At 38.1% G+C, this 12,033-nt stretch overlaps 1 protein-coding gene across 7 annotated transcripts in view; it reads right to left on the bottom strand.

The window, feature by feature from the left end:
- Window positions 1-12,033, bottom strand: part of LOC114052499 (transformation/transcription domain-associated protein) — a 169,861-nt gene that overhangs the window by 65,461 nt on the left and 92,367 nt on the right. The window lies entirely within an intron of this gene.

Here is a 12,033-nt window from a genome sequence, read left to right on the forward strand (position 1 = left end):
GAAGAAAAGAAATGAAAACACCAACTATAGATGGTTTTATCAAGAAGTTTAGCTTAGAAGACAAAGAGTGCAATAACTGGCATGATAGGATCTCATGAAGGTTTGTTTTTTTTTTTTTTTTAAAGAATGGGAACCTTATATATGTTTTTAGGCAAAAGGGAAGGTGTCAGGAGACAGCAAGAGTTTGAAGTTTAGGTAGTGAAATAACGCTGGGAGCAATCTTCTGGTAAAGAGGAGGGGTGCATGCAGAGGGGTTAGCCTTGGCAAGCAGAAGGGCATCCTCATAAGGACTGAAGTAAAGGAGGGAACAGTAGGGGAAGATGTCAGAAGAATGTGAAATTAGGAGGAGGGGTGAAGTGAGAGTCCTTGGCAGATGAACAAGGTGGACGGGTGGCCAGGAAGGCAGATCAGAAGCTAACTATGAATCCCAAACTTAGATTTCTATCCATGATCTCTTAAACTCCAGGACTCCAGTGCTCAGCAACACAATGGAAAGAGTAACAGGCCTGTGACGAAAGTGACCAAAACACTTTGAGGTCACACATTTTGTGTGACCATGGGTAAGTCACTTAACCTGTTTGTCTCAGTTTCCTCAACTGTAAAATGGGGTATAATAATAGCATCTAATTCACAAAAATGTTGTAAGGATCAAATGAGATGACACTTGTAAAGTGCTTACAGTTTCTGGTACAAGTTCCTCTCTTCCTCCAGAACTATCACTGACAACTCACATTTAAAAATAGTTAAACCTGAACCTCCTTCTGACTTCATTTTTGTCAGTAGTATCACTAATAACCTAGTCTCCAATGTTTGATACTTTAATTTTTATATTCAACTCTTTCCTCTTTCTTTCTATCCAAGCAGTTAACAAATTTTATAGAATCTCCACAACATCTCCTGCATCTACCTGCTCTTCTCTATTCTCATTATCAACATCCTAGTACAGACTCTTCATTACCACTCATTTGGATTACTGCAATAAGCCTCCTAACAAGTTTCCCCCACATCCTTTCCTTCAGCCCAATCTTCACATTGCATGCATATCACTTCTCTGTTCAAAAATTTTCAGTGGTTCCTTATCAATAAGAGTCCAAATTCCTTGACTTGGCATTCAAGGCTCTCTATGCTCTGGGGCTACCCTACTTTCTCTGCCATCTCATACTACTCCCCAACACATAGATTATGCTTTGTTTATTGAATATGCTCCTGCATCTTTGCTACGCCTTAAATATCTATCTTTCCTTCTTCTTTTCACCTACTGAATGGTGACCCATACTTTAAAGCCCAGCTCAAATGCTTTAAAAGAAGTGGTTCTCAAAGTGTGAACAGATAAGCCCTCTGGTTCCTAGGACTTTTTTGGGGAGGGGGTAGGGGAACGGGGAGGGTAGTCTTTGAGGTCAAAACTATTTTTTTTTAATTTATTTATTTTTAGTTTGACATTCACTTCCATGAGATTTTGAGTTTTAAATTTTCTCCCCCTCCCTCCCTGAGATGACATACAATCTAATATAGGCTCTACATATGCATTCATTTTAAGCATATTTTCCCGTTAGTCATGATGTAAAAAACAATTAGAACCAATGGGAGGAATCACAAGAATGAAGCAATAAAACAAAACATGCTTCCATCTGCATTCAGGCTCCACATTTCTTTCTCTGGGTGTGGATAGCAATTTCTATCATGAAGAGTAACTACTTTTTTTTTTCCTTTTTTGGTGAGGCAATTGGGGTTAAATGACTTGCCCAGAGTCATACAGCCTAGTGAGTGTTATGTGTCTGAGGACGAATTTGAACTCAAGTCCTCCTGACTCCAGAGCCAATGCTCTATCCACCGTGCCACCTAACTGTCCCTCAAAACCATTTTCTTAAATAATATTTTCTTTTTCTGTTAAAATAGTCTTCCTTTTTCCTTTTACATATCTGAAAGAGGCTAGATATTTTTTTCATAAACACTTCAACTACAACAACTTATTGCAAAAGACTGAATGCAGAAGCAGATGAGAATCCAGCTGACTTTTACTAAGCCAGACATTAATTTGCAAAAATATGTAAAAACGTGCCACTTTTCTAATTTTTGTTTTGGAAAACACAACTTTTAAAAAATAAAAGTTATTTATGTTAATTGACTTATTATCACTATTTTAAATGAATAAATAAATATTTTTAAAAGTTATCAGTTTGAGGCAGGGAGGGGGAGAAAAATTTAAAACTCAAAAGCTTATGGAAATAATTGTTGATAAATCAAAATTAATTAATAAAAAATAAAAATAAAAAAGTTATCAGTTTTCATTACTGATATCATAAATATCTAGAGATATAAATCACATAAAACAAAAGCTCTTTGGGGGTGGCTCAATAATTTTTTTTTCAATCAATCAACATTTATTAAGCACTTACAGTGTGTCAGGCACTGGCAAAGTAGGACTACCCAAAATGTTCCCTAGTGCCATGTGGAGTATTTCCTATACAAAGCCAAAGTAGAAGGGGGCTCCAGTTCCAGTAATGACAGATTTAAGTTTTACAAAGTGCTTCTTTACAAGATTACTGTCAAGTAGGTAGTAAAAAGATTAGCATCTCTGTTCTACATGTAAGGAAAGTGCGACTGAGAAATTAAGTAACTTTTCAATGTCTCATAGCTAGTGATTGACAGAGCTCAAACTTGAACCCACATCCCTTGACTCATCTTTCTTTCTTTTTTTTTAAATTTTTTAAAGTTTTTTTATGGTAATTTTTATTTATTTTTTTTGTTTTCAACATTTACTTCCACAAGATTTTGAGCTCCAAATTTTCACCCCATCTTGCCCCTCCCCCCACCCCAAGATGGCATGCATTCTAAATACCCCTTCCCCTAGTCTGCCTTCCCTTCTATCTCTCCCCCCCTTCTCTTATCCCCTTCCCCTTCAATTTTCCGGTAGGGCAGGATGGATTTCTGTACCCCATTTCCTGTATTTCTTATTTCCCAGTTGCATGTGAAAACATTTTTTTTACACGTGTTTTTAAAACTTTGGGTTCCAAATTTTCTCCCTTCCTCCCTTCCCCACCACCCTCATTGATAAGGCAAGCAACTAAATACAGGTTATATATGTGCAGTTATGCAAAATATAGTAAACATGCTGTGAAAACCTAACTCTATTTCCCTTAATCCTATCCTGCCCACCCATTTATTCTATTCTTTCTTCTGACCCTGTCCCTCAGATGTCAGATGGCTCAATCTGATATAGGCTATACATATATCTTCCTATTAAACATATTTGCACATTAGTGATATTGTAGGTAAGAATTAGAACCAATAAGAGGAACCAGCAGAAAGAGGAAACAAAACACAATAGAATTTTTTAAAAAATAGCGAATAGCATGCTTCAATCTGCATTCAAACTCCATAGCTCTTTCTTTGGATGTGGATAGCATTTTCCATCATGTGGCCTTTGGAGATGTCTTAGATCCTTGCATTGCTGAGAAGGGTTAATTTTATCAATATTAACAGCAAGAGGTTGAAACCATTAGAGTTTACTGACTAGAGGACTTGGTGTGGTAGACCTGTGCTTTGGAAAACTTGACAGGAAGGCCCAATACAAACTTATGGCAATAATCCGGGTGAGAAAAAATAGGACTTGAAACAGGATGTTTGACTATGTATGTTCAGATAAAGAGATATTATGGAAGAAGTGACAAAATCTGTCAACAGATGGATATATAGTATGAGCAAGAGTGTGGAATTGAGGATGAAGTCAAAATTGAGAGAACCTGGGTTACTAGGTTTAAAACTATTGACTTGTCCCTTTTCCCTTACCTCATTACCATTCAATCAGTTGCAAAATTCTATAAATTTTATTTCCACAAGATCTCACATTATCTGTTCATCTCCCACATATTTTCACTGCCATACTACCTCAAGTCTTCATTACCTCTTGCCTGGGAAAGGAAAGAAAGTAAAACCAGAACAAAGATGACGGACTAGAAGAAAGGAAAGACTGAATTACTACACAATTTTGATAAGGGTAAAGAACAAATTTAGGAGAAGTAGGGCATGGAAGAGGTAGAAGAAGAGAACTGTGAATAAAGGGGAATTTTAGGGTTCAGAGTCTTGGAAATTGAGAAATTTAAAATGGTAAGGAAAGGTGTAGGGTGGATCACCCTAATAGAATGCAGAAACATAGTGGAGTTGGTCAACAGGATCAAACGCTACAGAGAGGTAAAGAAGGATGAGGACTGAGAAAAGACCATCAGATATGACAGTCAAGAGTTCACTAATGACTCTGGAGAGAGGAGTTTCAGTTGAGTAAGGAGGCTGGAAGCCAGACTGCAAAGAGTTGAGAAGTAAGTGAAAGAAGGGAAAGTGGATACATTCTGGCTATGAAAGAAAAGGGAAATATAGAACAACAGCTTGAAGGGATGGCTGGGTATAATCTGTTTTTCTCAAGAATGGGGAAGGAAGATTAGGGAATGTTTATAAGCCACAGGAAGGAGAAACTGAATACTGGGATGGAGCAGATGATTCTGGGGGATGTTGTGATGGAAAAGACAGTAGGGGATGAAATCCAGGGTCTATAAAGAAGGATTTGGCTCTGATGAGAAGGGTCATCTCTTTATCAGAGATTGGAGTAAGAGAGAATAAGGGATGATAGAAGATCTGATATGTAGAGAAAAGGGAACTCACTGTCAAGAAAGGATGATGTAAGGTTCTCAGTTGAGCAAGAGAAAGGGGGAAGAGGAAAGGTTTAAAAAATTCTCTGTGGGGCCCATGACAGAGAATTAAAAGGCAATTGACTGTGATAGATAATGTATTGAGCACAACAGGTACTTAATACATGCTAGATACCTACCAAAACCATTTCTATAGCCCAACTGAAAGAATAAAAAGCAGTTATTCTCCTCTAATGGATAACAATTGCCTTGTAAGTCCCAAAATATCAAGTGAAGAAAATAAATTATTTTAAATCTGGATGTACTGCACTTCAAGACAGGAATCAAATCAAAACAATCTACCCAATTCTGGAAAAACATCTGTACCCCTAAGTCTGTGGGTGGTAGTAGTAATTATAAGAGTTAGGACTAGGTATCATCAAATTCACTATGATAGTGCAACTGACAGAATAATAATGGATGCATAATATATCATGGTATTTCCTTTATATATAAGGAGACAGGGGTTAAGAGTCAATTGAAAAGAAAAAATATGAAAACGCTCAAATGTTTTCCTTACTTCTCTCTATAAAACATTAAATGATATATTCAGAAAATTTCTAATGAATAAGGAAATTTTGGAAACAGTGAGTGCTAACTCCTCTATGTATTGCTACTCTAGATCCTGCCCCCAACCCCCAAGTTCCAGCACTCACAATCTTGTGACCTATGCGTGTCTTCTTTTTGTCAGTTGTAACTCAAAATAAATCAATCATTGCATTTGTGCACACAATAGGCACATAGAAAATGCTCACTGTTTTATACTCACTGGCGTTACATCAGATAGAAGTTATCTGAAGAATGTAATTTTGTCTCCTGAGGCTTAGAAGTGTTGCTCATAAATAAAGAAATCATAGAATTAGCACTTTCCATGTAAAGTTGACAAAAGTTTATTCCCTTGCAAAACTAGGATATATTTGCTAATTGTTGTAAGAACTGGGATATCCTTTTTACTGAAAATCTCCAAACCCCAAACTAGTATTTTTTTCTTCAGCTGTTAAGTGATTTCAACTGGAAACACATAATACACTAAAAAGAAATGTAATCTATAAAACAGCAATTATTTGGTGTGATTTAAGGATCAAACCCCATCAAAGCAGTACAACAACCCAAATGCATGAATTTAACATTATGGAAAAATATGCATAAATCATAATTAACATTTACCTGCCTGGTACGTGGCAGGTTTTTTTTTTTCTCTCTCTCTCTCTGTATAAATGCTTCTGATGAAAGACAGCAACAGCTTCAGGATGCTAGCTCACTCATTAACTATTTTTATGAAACTAAGAGAACAAGAAGGTTGTTTTGTGATTGTGCGCTGAGCCCACAGGTCTCACTACTTATTTCTTTTAAAAGCCTATAGTCCTGGTGTCAACGTCGTACATTTTAGTTAATTGCTTAAACAAATTTTGCTGTGAAATGCTCATGCCTGAAGTTATTGGCATGATTAGCAGTTTAAGCCCAGAATGAGTTCATTAAAGTCTCTCTCTCTCTCTCTTTTTTTTTTTTTGCTTTTTTTTGGTGAGGCAATCGGGGTTAAGTGACTTGCCCAGGGTCACACAGCTGGTAAGTGCCAAGTGTCTAAGGCCATATTTGAACTCAGGTCCTCCTGACTCCAAGGCCAGAGCTCTATCTACTGTGCCACCTAGCTGCCCCTCATTAATGTCTCTTAAATCACTCTCTATGCATGGTAAATAAAACTTTGATTCACTGCTTAGTCATGTCTTTCTTGCCCCTTTCCACTAGCAATGTGCAAAGCCAACACAGAGAAGATGACTGATGGCACCCTATGACTGTTTATAATCAATTAACTGTTTTTGTTTGTTTGTTTGTTTTTTTTAAATTAACAGTTAATTTTTTTTAATTACATACTCTATCTCAAACTGTTCAGTCATATTTTACTACCATACAACTTGAGCACTTCAACTTTTTAAAATGTTCTTTGTTCAGCACCACTGAAATCAAAGGAGTGGCCAAGTTTTAGAGGACTGTCCCAGTGCTATCATATTAATTAAGTATTAACACCTTTAAGGTTCTGACCTCCTATATGCATGCTGTCACCCAGAGGCAAAGAGAAATCTACAGTTTTTAACCCCTAACATATAAAAAACCACACAATCTTCATGCCTAAGAGGTATTATGACCATCAAAAGAAACTAAGCAAACCTGAAACAGAATTCTAACAATTTGTCCTGAAGGTCCAATAAAATACAAACATCACTGCTTTGTGAAAATTCTTCTGAGTAATGAGAAAAAGCTTAAATATATTACTGTTGCAGCTCCTCATTTATTTTATCCCATAATCATTTCTGTTCTACATAGTTTACTTTCCTGAAGCCAACTGTATTAATATAATTCATACTCATTTTTACTTTGAAGGTGCAGAATTGTGTCAACAAAATCTACTGATAAAAAATCTGGTCTTTTAACTTTTCCCACATATAACAGTTAAAAGAACCACAAACCTCATTTCTCACATTTCTTCTCACAGTCCAGGTTTTTTAGCTAGGTAATTATCAACTACTTCATAATTTTGATTCTTAGGAAAGGATTAGAGAAAATCAGGTGGGAAAATAATTCTTCCGCCTTAAAAGATATATTTCATTTTGACAACCAAAATGCCTGGCAATGTTGTAAGTCCACACACAGAACTTCAGAGAAGCATTTTGGGCTTTTGTTGATATCATCAGTAATAGGCAGTGGAATAAAACAATACCTTGCAGAATTAGAGTCATAAGGGTCCTAAGAAGTTATCTAGTGCAAGGCCTCATCAAACCATGAAACTGTTACAACATCTCTGACAAATGGTTAGCTAATATCTGTTTGAAGAAACTCACAACTCTATAACACATTTCCTTTCCTTTTGGGACACCTTTATGTGTAAGGAAGGTGTTCATTATGCTGAGCTGAAATCGATCTTCCTACATCTTCCACCTACTGTCTAGTTCTACCTTCTAAAGTCAAGCAAAACATGACTAATTCCCCTTTCAAATGATACACCTTCAAATATTTGTATCTTGTAATGTAGCTCCCATCCTACTAAGTCTTCTCTAGTGGTCTCCAATTCCTTCAACTAATTCTCATACAGAATGGTTTTGAGTCCTTTAACTACCTGGACCCACCTCTTCCGTATGTACTTCAGCTTTACAATTAACCTTGAAAACAAAGTACCCAGAATTGGACATTAGCTTTATTGTAAAATACAGAAAGATGAATTACTGTCTTCCTCACTCTGAACTCTGGACTCTATGATTGCATGAGCTTCTTTGACTTCCATATGCCACAATGTTCACATTGAGTTTTCTCACTGGCTACTAAGATGCTGATGTCATTTCAGATGAACTGATACCTAAAAACAACTTCTTCCTCCAAAGGTAATACAGTTGATTTTCTTAACCTAACTGAAAGATGTCATGTTTATCCCCTACAAAGTTTAATCCTGTTATATTCTGTCCCATGTTCTACCCTTTCCAGATCTTTCTTGGATCTCAATTCTGTCATTCAATGAATCATCTCTCCTTTCCAACTAACAGTCATCCACAAATGTGATAAGGGTGCTGTGGTTTCATCCACATTTTTTTCCCAAAGTGTTGAACAGTAGAAGGCCAAAATAAAGCTGGGTGGCACACTAACAGAGACTTCAAGTCAATCAGAACCTATTAAGCACTTATTTTTGAAAGGCATTACAAAATACAACTTCTAGCAAATAAGCACCAAAGATTCAAAGACAAAAGCAGAAAAAGTCCTAGACCTCACAAGGAGCAAGTAGTGGAAAGAAAGACCTCAATGTCAATATATAAAATAAGAACAAGGTAACTTTGAAACGGACATACTAACAGCTGAAGGGAAGATGAAAATCTTCAAGCAGAAGGTGGTACTTGAACTGAGTTCTGAAGGAAATCAAGGATTTCCAGAAGCAGCGTGTTCCAGGCATGGGAGACAGATGGTAAAAAGGTATTGAGACATATCACAGGATCATAGATTAAGAGCTGGAAAAAATTTTAGAGGCTTTAAGTCCAATCCCATCATTCTACAAATGAGGAAACAAAGGATAAGTGCCCTATATGAGGAACAGTTAGGAAGCAATTACAGGTGGACCATGGAGTACATGAAAGGAATAATGTGAAAGAAGACTAAAAAGGTAGGAAAAACTCAGCTTGTGAAGAGCTTTAACTGTCCCAATCAGTTTATATTTAACCCTCAAGGTAACCAAGAATACACTGGAGATTATTGAGTAAAGGAAAGACATTGTCAGACATACACTTTAGAAAATGCAATTTTGATGGGGCAGAACCAAGATGGTGAAGTAAAAGCAGTGACTTGCTTGAGCTCTCCCCCAAACCTCTCCAAATACCTGTAAAAAATGACTAAACAAATTCTGGAGCAGCAGAATCCACAAAAAGAGCAAGTGAAACAAATTTCTAGCCCAAGACAATCTAGATAGTTGATAAGAAAGGTCTGTTGTGTCAGGCTGGGAAAGGAGCACAGTTCAGAGTGGGCCGTGCAGGCAAAGATGGGGCCGGAGGAAACCTGGAACAGGCCTCAGGGGACTGAATCACGGGAAACTGTGGCAGTTTCCAGACTTTTCAACCCACAAATGCCAAAGACAACTTAGAAGGTCAGTAGGAAAGGTCTGTCAGATCTGGGTGACAGAGGAGCATGATCCAGCCCTGGCCCTACAACAGCCTTGGGGCAGTGGCCACAGAAGCAGCGGTTGCTTCTGAAGCTCTCAGCCCACAGATGGTGGGGTGATACAGTGGCTGATCAGAGGGGGATTGCAGAGATCTCTTTGCTAGAACTAAGGCAGGATTCTCTTGCTTTGCCCATGCCTGGATCTGGGTCACATCCTGGGTAGCAGCCCGGGGGCAAGGAGGATTGCTAGTGTGGTGGAGCTTGTGGTGGTGGAGAGAGAATAGTCCTCACAGTTCCAAGGCAGAAAACAGTGTTTGTGGTCACTCACAGACCAGAACACAGGCCAGGAAAGGAGTAAACACCTCTCCTTTAATCATACCACCTTGGAAGTACTGAAAATTTACAGATCCCTAGAAGTATCTCTGAAAACAGCTGCACAAAACCCCTGAAGTATGGGAAAGCACACCCTCCATACTGGAAGCAGACCCCTCCCCTAACAGAGTTAAAAAGCAAGACTCAAGTGGAACATAAAGAGGTAAACAGGAAAGAGAAATCATAAGGGACTTATCAAAGGTTGAGCTGTTTATATTTCTACATGGAAAGATGTTACTTATAACTCATGAGACCTTTGTCATTATTAGGATAGTTGGAGGGAAAAAAACATATGGATAGATAGATAGATATAGGGCACAAGGTGAGTTGAAGAGGAAGGGGTGATATCTAAAAAATAAAATTAAGGGGTGAGAGGGGATACTAGGAGAAGGAGAAAGGGAGAGATAGAATGGGGTAAATTATCTCACATAAAACAGACAAGAAAAAGTCTTTACAGTGGAGGGGAAAAGGCAGGAGGTGAGAGGGAATGAGTGAACCTTACTTTCATCAGATTTGGCTTAAGGAGGGAATAACATACACACTCAATTGGATATGGAAATCTATCTTACCCTACATGAAAATGAGGGGGGAAAAGGATAAGAGAGCAGGGGGAATGATAGAAGGGAGGGCAGATTAGGGGAGGAGGTAATCAGAAGTAAATACTTTTGAGGAGGGACAAGGTCAAAGGAGAGAACAGAATAAATGGGGGGGTGGGATAGGATGGAGGGAAATACAGTTTTTCACAACTGACTATTATGGAAGTGTTTTGCATGACTATACATGTGTAACCTATATCGAATTGCTTGCCTTCTCAATGAGGGTGGGTGGGGAGGGAGGAAGGGAGAGAACTTGGAACGCAAAAGTTTTAAATATGAATGTTAAAAATTGTTTTTACATGCAACTGGCAAATAAGATATACAGGCAAAGGGGTACAGAAATCTAGCCTGCCGTACAGGAAAACAGAAGGGGAATGGGATAAGGGTGGGGAGGGGGGGAGGATGACAGAAAGGAGGGTAGATTGGGGGAAGGAGTATTTAGAATGCATACCATCTTGGGGAGGGGCGAGGAGAGAGATGGGAAGAAAATCTGGAACTCAAAATCTTGTGGAAGTGAATGCTGAAAACTAAAAATAAATTTAAAATAAACACAATTTTGACACCTAAAAGGAGGATAGATTACAGTGGAGAGAGACCTGAAGTAGAAGACCAATTAGAAGACTACCACAATAATCCACACAAGAAGTGATAAAGGTCTGGGTGACTACGCTAATATAGAGAAGATGCAAAATACGTTGTGAAAAAAAGTGTCTGGCAAATGACTGTTTATGTGGGGAAAGAAAAAGAGAAGTCAAGGATGACACCAAGATTGTAAATCTGGGTGACTGAAATGATGGTGATTCCTCCCCTCCTGCCCCTCAAAAGTAATAGGCAAATTCAGAAGAGAAGGTATTAGAGCAATAAGTGAGGGTGGGGGGAACAGAGAAAAGTTCCATTTTGAACATCTTAAGTCTGAGATGCTTCTGGGACATCCAGTTTTAAAAGTTCAACAGTTAGTTTGTAATTCAGGACTAGAGTTCAAGAAAGAATATCTCTGAGAGTTATCTGTGCAAGATGATAATTAAAACCACAGTGAGCTGATGTGGTCACCAAGAGTAAGTACTGAAAAAGAAAAAAAAAAAGGAGAGCTAGCCCAAAACAGAGGTTTGGGCAATAACCATGGATAGGGGCTATGGTATTGTTGATGATACTCCAAAGAAAATTAAGAAAGAGTAGACAGGAAGGAATAGCTAGGAGACAGCAGTGTCACAAAAACCCAGAGTATCCAGGAGGAGAATGTATACAATGTCAAATGCGGCAGAAATGTTCAGAAGAACGAGTACTGAAAAAAAGCCAAGATTCTTGATGACGACAGAGAGAGGAACATCAAATGAATGATGAGGTTTGAAACCAGATTACAAAGACTGAGAAGTGACAGCAAAGAAAGGAAGCAGAAGCAACAAGTATAAACAGCTTTTTCTAGGAATTTGGATGAGAAATGGAGGAGAGATATAGGATAACAGGTTAAGAAAATGACACCTCTCTCCCTCCACCCTGACCCCACCTTGGGACTGATGCATTTATTAGCAACAAAGAAGGAGTAATAGTAGAATGGAAGACTGAAGATTGGAGAGCAGAGATGATTGTGGCCGACAATCATTGACAGTTCACTCAGTAAACCAATTATGAACCCACCCAACTATACTATCATCTATCAACTTGGCATCCTGTTCACAATGGCAAAAGATTTTGCAAGATGGCTTATTAAAACCCAGAGAGACGATGTCAGCTAAATTCTCCAAAATAGTTAA

The sequence above is a fragment of the Vombatus ursinus genome, unplaced genomic scaffold (assembly GCF_900497805.2).
Source record: "Vombatus ursinus unplaced genomic scaffold, bare-nosed wombat genome assembly UNPS02014807.1, whole genome shotgun sequence".
In the NCBI taxonomy this organism is placed as follows: Eukaryota; Metazoa; Chordata; class Mammalia; order Diprotodontia; family Vombatidae; genus Vombatus; species Vombatus ursinus.